Source organism: Melospiza melodia, chromosome 4 (assembly GCF_035770615.1).
Source record: "Melospiza melodia melodia isolate bMelMel2 chromosome 4, bMelMel2.pri, whole genome shotgun sequence".
NCBI classification, from domain to species: domain Eukaryota; kingdom Metazoa; phylum Chordata; class Aves; order Passeriformes; family Passerellidae; genus Melospiza; species Melospiza melodia.
Window position 1 is genome coordinate 21,561,724 of NC_086197.1, and position 7,794 is coordinate 21,569,517.

Here is a 7,794-nt window from a genome sequence, read left to right on the forward strand (position 1 = left end):
TAATACCTGCACATCCAGCTTTTGCCCACAGGCCATTCCCGTGTTCCCTGGGGAAACGAGGCAGCCAGAGCTGTCCCAGTGCCCAGGGGACAGCCACTGTCACCTCACACAGCATGCTAGCCTCGTGATGCACCAAAGGCTCCCTGAAATTGCCCACAAAGGCAGGCTCTTCTGTTTGTTACAGAGAACTTTTAAATCCCTACAGCAGATTGTTTCCAGTCCAGACTTACTGCAGTACCAGCTGAAGTCTCATAAATCTCATAAGTCTCATTAACTAATTCATCTCATTCATCTCTTCTATATAAACTCTGTTTTACAAAATATCAGTCTTTTCTAGTTCTCTTCTTGCACAATCTAATTAAGCACTGTGTCTACTTACACTTGTTTTACTGCTTTGCAAAAAGGCTGTGCTAGTCACAGCCGAAACTCTGATATGCCCACAGACACATGCACCCCCCCCTTTACCTCAAATTCACTAGAGCCAAGGCTTGAATTGCTGTGAGGGGGAGAATTCTTGGAATTCCTTTAACTCGCTTTATCGTAGTTAAGCATAAATCACCATACTATAGTTCTCCTGTGTAAAATGCTACTCTTGTTGCAACAAAATCTTAAAATCTCCACAAACACTACCATACAATCTGAGAATCAAATTACCACAATGCAGCGGAAGAAAATCACCACACAAAATCACTGGGAAAGGGCATATTTCTCAAAGTGCTCACTTTTCTCAACACAACAAAGCATACCATAATTCGGCATTTACTCACATCAATTTTTCCTGGACACAATCAAAATACCAGCATACAGTCTAGAGATCAAGTCCAAACATCCAAGGCAAAGGAACTCTCTGAGCTTATACTCACGGTTAAAATGTACCAAATCTACACAAATCACTACATTTAAACACGATAAATACCATTACTGACATTCTTCCACTCGCTTCTCCACAGGGCACTTCTCTCCCTGCCCCCACAGCCTGCTGCAGCCGGTGCCTCAGGCCTCACTCGGCTGCTTCAAACACGGGCAGTACTGACCCCCCCGCACTGTAGGGCACTGTAACTCTCTTTTATACACCATACACTTATCACTTGCACGATTACAAACCCAGTGCACCAACCACACAATGCACACATTAACCATACAGCAACACAGTGTCCGGACATCACACACACACACAAACAAAACACACACGGGCTCAGCAGCTCTGCTCTATCAGAACTATGAACCCCCAACACACATACACGGGTTCACCCGGCTCACCCCCAGAGCCACTAGCAGTTCTGCTCTATCAGAACGATGAACCCCATCTCTAATACAGCTGCTCCATCAGCTGAACCCAGACGTCTCTGGGTGGTTTACTCCCTTGCTCTCCTTTCCCTCCCCCGGGGGCCCCTCAGTACATACCGTATCTTCCTCCGCAGGCCAGCAGGTCCTTGTCTGTCTCCGCAGGTGGCAAGTGAGACGAGCGGAGCCCCACCAGGAAAAAAAATCCTAGGGCGCGCCTTGGAGGTCCGTCTATCCCCCCTGCCCCTGCGGGCACAGAGAACTCCTGCATGGCTCGCCACAATGTTTTGCGGAGAAAAGAAGAAACCGCACAACTTTATAAAAGTTGTAAAGCCCAGTATGTTTATTTACGGCGACGGACGCATACGGAGAAAATTCTCCTCAAAAGGCATGCGTGCCCCTGAAGATCTCAGGTCTCCTTTTATCCCCCCTTCCAAATGCATATGCATACAGCTTCACAATAGGTTCATACATATTCATTCCGTGGGACATTTATCGCCAGTTCTCCTTTATCAAAGGAATTCTTAGGTCGTGGGCAAATTGACCTTGTGGTCATTTCTGTTTTTCTTTCTCTGTCGTCTTGCTGTCTCTGGCATCTGACTTTTCCTTCAGCTTTGGCCTCACAAACTTTTCACCTCTCTTAGACACTTCACCTAATTCAGAATGGATCTCTACTCTGTCTCACTGCTCCAGGCAGAACATTCCCTCTTCTTCAGCCTTTCCTCCCAGCAGAGCTGCTCCATCCCTCTGATCTCCTCGGTGTCCCTGCTGTGCACAGGCTCCAGCAGCATCCTGTCCTTCCTGTGCTGGGATCCCAGAGCTGGCTGCAGCACTCTGTGCACCACAGTAGGTTCAGCTTGGCCATGAGGAAAAAATCCAGAGTGCTTAAGCACCGGGTGCCACAGGCTCCCCAGGAAAGTGGAGGAGTTAGCATCCCTGGAAGTGCTCCAAAAAATGAGAACACATGGCACTTTGGGGTACAGGTTTGTGGGTATGGTGATAGTGAGTTGAAGGTTGCACTCCCTGATCTTGGAGGTCTTTTCCAACCTTCATGTGCTTCACAGTTTTCATTGTTGTCCCTGGAGACGATGCTCAGAGCCCTGCACTGGGTCCTTCTGTTGATGGGGAAATGTCATCCTCTGGACTTCCACATGGGGCTCAGTATTCCAATGAAAGGGATGTAATCCTCCTCACAGCACTGCAGAAACAAGAAATGCTGAGCCCCTTCAGAGTGTGACAATGGCTGCTTAGATGTTGGTATCCACAAGAGCTACTTCAGCAGAGTAAGGACGTTCATAATTTCTGCTCCTCAAAGATCTGCTTTTGTCTCTTTTGTTTCCTGAGGAGTCCCAGACAAGTCATGCCACTGCTGTGGATTTAGAAACTGTAGGAAGCATAATTTGAACTTCTCTCACTACAGAAGTTTAGAACAACTTCACAGTGAGCCACACACGGATCGAAACAGTTTTCTGCTTCTTAAAGCAAATTTCATAGTCACTTCATCTATTTTCCCACATGTTAAGGATCTTTGCCAACCAGGGAATTCTGATCTGAGCCCCAGCAGTCTGTGACCTCTGTCACTGACTGGCAGTGATTCACAAAGTCAAAAGTGCTACAGAGAGCAAGCCAAGGGTCCCTACAGCTGTGGAAACATCACCAGGGGCTGCTCAGGCTGGGATTCACAGGAGGAGCCACTGGGGAACACCAAGAATGGACCAGCTAAGAGATGCTGCTGAAGGAGTACAACCTTCCCTGCAGCAACAGGTCTTGTATAGGACAGCAAGAGAGGCTGCAGTCAGGTTCTGCTGTAAATTTGAAACACAGGGGATCAGAGGCAGATATCAGCAATGTCAGGTACAGAACTACAGAGCAGTCACACAGCTGCTCTGGGGCGTAGAAAGCCACTCTGGGCAGTCAAAGCCACTCTGGGCCCAGTCAAAGGCACTGGGTTTCCCTCAGGCTGGGGAATGTCCCTGTAGCCAATGGGCCCCCATGTCACACTGCACGCCTTGACAACTCTTCAGAGTCCTGCTTCATCTTTGCGTAGGTGGCAGGGCAGAACTGGGAATAGAGCTGAGCCAGCAGAGCCTGGGAGGGGATCTCTAACTTGGTCCCGTGGCTCAGTTTGTTCCATATGTGCACTGCATAGGTGTTCTTAAGGAGTTTCTGAAGCTCCAAGGCACTCACTGCCTCAAACAACTGCTCCCAGTCCTGCCAGGGAATAGGATAAACAACTTCTTGGGCAAGAGCACTCACACCTTTGCAGCTCATGCTCTTGATAGTCCCGAGGGAGCACCACTTCTTGAAGACACGAGTTAGGAGCTCTGGGCCTTGGTGCCCCCAGACCCAGCCATTGTAATTCTGCACAAAGTCCTGCATGCAAATCTCTATGAACTTGTGCTTGGCCTCAAAGGACAGAAAGGCTCCATTCAGTACACTGTCACCCTGAATGCCAAGGGCATTAGTGAGGTTCTGTAAGTTCTTAAGCACGATGAAGTCTGTATCCAGGTAGATGCCACCAAATTTCCACATGAGGACAATCCTGCAGGCATCAGAGAGTACAGCTACAAAATGAGGCTCCTGTTGCCGCTGAGGCTGCAGAAACCACTGTGCCAGAGGTGTTCCAGAAAAGAGCTCTGTCAAGTCCAGGGGCAGGATTTCCACGTTGGGGAAGCAGCTGAGCAAGGAGAAAGCCCAGTGCTTGGGCAAGGAGCCATTCTCTTTGGCCAAGCCTTTCATGAGCACCACGACTCTTGATGCAGGGTGTGTCCTGGCTGCTGACTCCACAGAGCACGAGAACAGGTAACTTGGGGCAGTTTGCTCCGAGGTCTCCACAAAAAACACATTTCCTGTGGAAGGAGAGGGCCCACCAGCCATGTCGAGGGCAGAAGGCACATAGTGAGCACAGCCCCTCTCAGCAGACAAGCCGGAGGTGGGGACGCTGCTCTTTGGGTCCTCCCCGATGCCCCAGTACAGATTGTGGTAGGCAAGGGCTACGAACACAAAGATGAGGGTAAAAAGGGCACAGGGCTTGTGGCTCAGCACCACCCTGCTCAGGTTTAGGATGCAGCTGGGCATCCTGAGCTTTCTCTCTCCAGCCAGAGCCTGCTCTCCCGAGGCAGCCGTCATGATCTGAAGGGAAGGAAAAAAGAGAAAAACCTGACAGATGAGGCAGCAGAGTATGAGCCTTCCTTCACAAGCATGTGTGTCCCACCTTCATGGCAGTGCAACAACAAACTCTGGGAACACCATTAGAGAATTCATCTGTCACCCTCTAGAACTTCAAGTCACTGTCAACACGAGACATGAGACACGTAGGCAAAGCCCTGGCAGGAGGAAATAGCAATGTTCCTTGTGACCATTCCTAGAGCCCTGTCAGCAGACACTGTGTGGAACTGCTGCCCACTGACAGCTGGTTATCACAAGGGAGTTGTTTTCTCCTGACACAACGTGCCCTTCCCCCAAACCAAACAGAAGTCTCAGCCTTCCAGTTGTTGAGCTGGCACTTGCTGCCTTTGCAAACCAACCAGCTGCCCCTGCAGAGAGCCTGGCCCATTGTCCATGGCAGCATAGCCTGGCAGGACGGATGGAGAGTGGGAAAGGAATGGATGCAGGGCAGCTCAGGAGGCAGATGCAGACAATAAGGTCAAGAAGTGCCTTTGGAAAGGGAGTTCCAAGGCTGCTTCCCAAACCTGCACAGGTCACACTGGCTCTGCTCTGCTCAGTTCTCTCTCTGGATCCTGCTGGTGGACAGACATTCCCTCCGCTCTCCTGCCCTTACCTTCCTTGCTTCTTCTGGCAAAAGGGAGGGTTGGAGTGGAAGAGATTTTTAACAAGGCAGCAACAAACAGGTAAGACAGTCTAGCTCCATCCTCAGCATTAGCATCATCATTGCTGCCCTTTCCTCTCCTGAAATCGAGGTGCAGCAGAAGCAGCACCTCCTGTGCCCACCACAGGGCCCCAAAGGTCAACAGGCAAGAGCACATGAAGAAGCTGTGAGGAAGGCTGTGGCTTTTAGGACCATGGAAATGGTCTCAAGTGGGTCCAAGGGAGGTTAGAGTGGACATTACTCAGAATTTTACTCCCTGGAAGAGTTCCCAGGCATTGGCACAAGCTGCCCAAGAAAGCAGTGGAGCCACTGTCCCTGGAGGTATTTAACAGACACATAGGTGTGGCACTTAGGAACTGGGTTTAGTGGTGGTCTTGGCAGAGCGGGTTTTGAGGTTGGACGCAGGCAGTCAAAGATCTCTTCCACCCTAAAGCATTCCATCATTTCTCCTGCCTCCCTGAGCTCCATCTCCAGAGCCCTACCCTGCAGGACAGGAAGGTTCAGGAAACGGGAAAAGCTTTAGTCCAACAGCTGTAACCAAAGTGGCAGGGAACACGACAGAGCACCCAGGTGGCACGGTCCCATTTGTCATTGCTCCTTGATCACTGTGCCGGGCTCACATACGGAGCTTCCCCTGTGGCCAGAAGGGACTTGTCAGCCACACTGGGAGGAATCCAAATGTCAGAGCATGGAGCCACCACTCTGCACCAGGCACAGGGGGACAGAGGAGACACAAATGATGAGCTCTGGATCCCCAGAAAGTTTTCACCTCCCACACAGAAATGCCAGCATGTGCTGCCAGTGCTACAGGCAGACAAAGCCAGCCCACCCTGCCTTATACAGACCCCTCAACATTCCCACCCTCCACACACTACTGCTGGGTTAACCCTTTGAAAAAGTTCTTTAGCTGTAGAAGGCAAAGAGGCACAGACTAGGTTAGAACAGAGTCCATGTTGTATAGAAGGCACAAAACTCACCTGTCCCTGCTTTCAGGGATACCACAGAGTTCCCTCTTCAGCAGGAAAAGATATTTTTTAAATTAAAATCTGAGAGGGTGATCAGAAATTTACGGTCCGACAGCTCTCTCTCCTTCGGAAAATTACTGATGGGAGATGGAGTCGGAACAGAAGTTGAAAAGAAAGGGGGAGACTGCAACATCTTTTTGGAACCAGTAACAATCAGATGGTAAGGTCGCACAGATTGACTTTGAATAAACCAGATATTAAAAAAGTAATTAAAAAAAAAAGGAAATATGGAAATTGAAAGCACACTGTTGGAATACTTTGAGCTTTAGACTGCTGGGAAAACGGCTTCATTTGTTTTCTCCTCTTTTGCTAAAATTTCCCAGTGCTCACTCTGATGCTGGGGCTGCCACAATTACTGAGCTGAGCCTTCCACAGAGCTGCCTGCTCCCACCCCAAGCCCCAAGTACAGGATGCCCCCTTGCAAACACACTCTTTTCACCAAATACTTTAATCATTCATTAGGGATTGCACCCTCATATGGCAGGGACGTCAGGGAAGAACTTGGCCAAATTCAGGTGTCCCTCATTCTGTGACAGCTCCCCCTTGACCCTGTGATCAAGGGAGGCTCACCTGCCTTTCCATAAGACTTGCGGGCACATTCATAAAATCCCTCTTTTATCAGTACAGCCACTAAATTCAGGGTCTGCTGCAGTTCCTCCTCAGTGGCCTGAAACAAATACTGCTCTGTAGTGTCCCAGACCTCCTCTCCTCTCCCCAAATCCTTCCATGCACGGAAGCACAATGGATGCACTCACAACTCTCGTCCCAGCACAGGGACTCCACAACCACTCTGGGCTACCTGATCCAGTGATTCACCAGCCTTCCTTTCATTCTAGCTTGCCACACTTCAAGGTGTGCCCATTGTGTCTCCTGCCATCTCTGCATTGAACAGAGGAGAGTCTCGCTTGTGTCCTTCACCCACCCACCTGCCCACCTTCAGCCAGGTGTTTCACACCCTGAACACTCAGCCCAGCCTGCTCTAGTCCAAGACAAGTCAGCAGAGCTCTCCCAGCCTCTCCTCATGCAATGTGTGCTCCAGGCCCCTTCTCACCTTGGTGGCCCTTTGCCAGATTTGCTCCAGTACGGACGGGCCTCCCTCATCCTGGGATTCCTGAACCCGCCCTCCAGGTGTGTCCCAGCAGTGCTGAGTGGTGGGCGAGGATTTGCATTAGGGGGAGATGGATGACCCCACATCATCGACTGCCTACAACCTCAGTGGCATCTACAACTGACCAGGGGTCTGCTGGAATCCCACCCAGCAGACAGGAGACACTCCAGGAGGTTCCTGGAGCACGTGGAAGAGAACTTGCTGACACAGGTGGCAGGTGAGCCCACCAGGGAAGGTGTCCCAGAGGATCTGCTGTTTGCAAACTGAGGAGCACTGGGGGGAGGTGAGGGTGCCTGAGGCCATCTTGGGTACAGTGACCATGACATGATTTGATATCAGTTCTTGGTGAAGGGAGGGTAGACGGAGGAAGGGTGTCAGCAAAACAACTGCCTTGGATTTGTGGAGGACAGGCTTTGGTCTGTTTGGACCAGGGGATGAAAGAATCCCTTGGGAGGCAGTCCTGAGGGGCCAGGGAGCCCAGGAAGATGGAGGTTCCTCAGGAAGGAGGTCATAGAGGTGGAGAAGGAGCCAATTGCAATGTGCTGGAA

At 50.5% G+C, this 7,794-nt stretch overlaps 1 pseudogene; it reads right to left on the reverse strand.

The window, feature by feature from the left end:
- Window positions 1-2,343: 2,343 nt before the first annotated feature.
- LOC134417991 (lactosylceramide 4-alpha-galactosyltransferase-like) lies at window positions 2,344-5,627 on the reverse strand (annotated as a pseudogene).
- Window positions 5,628-7,794: the final 2,167 nt, after the last annotated feature.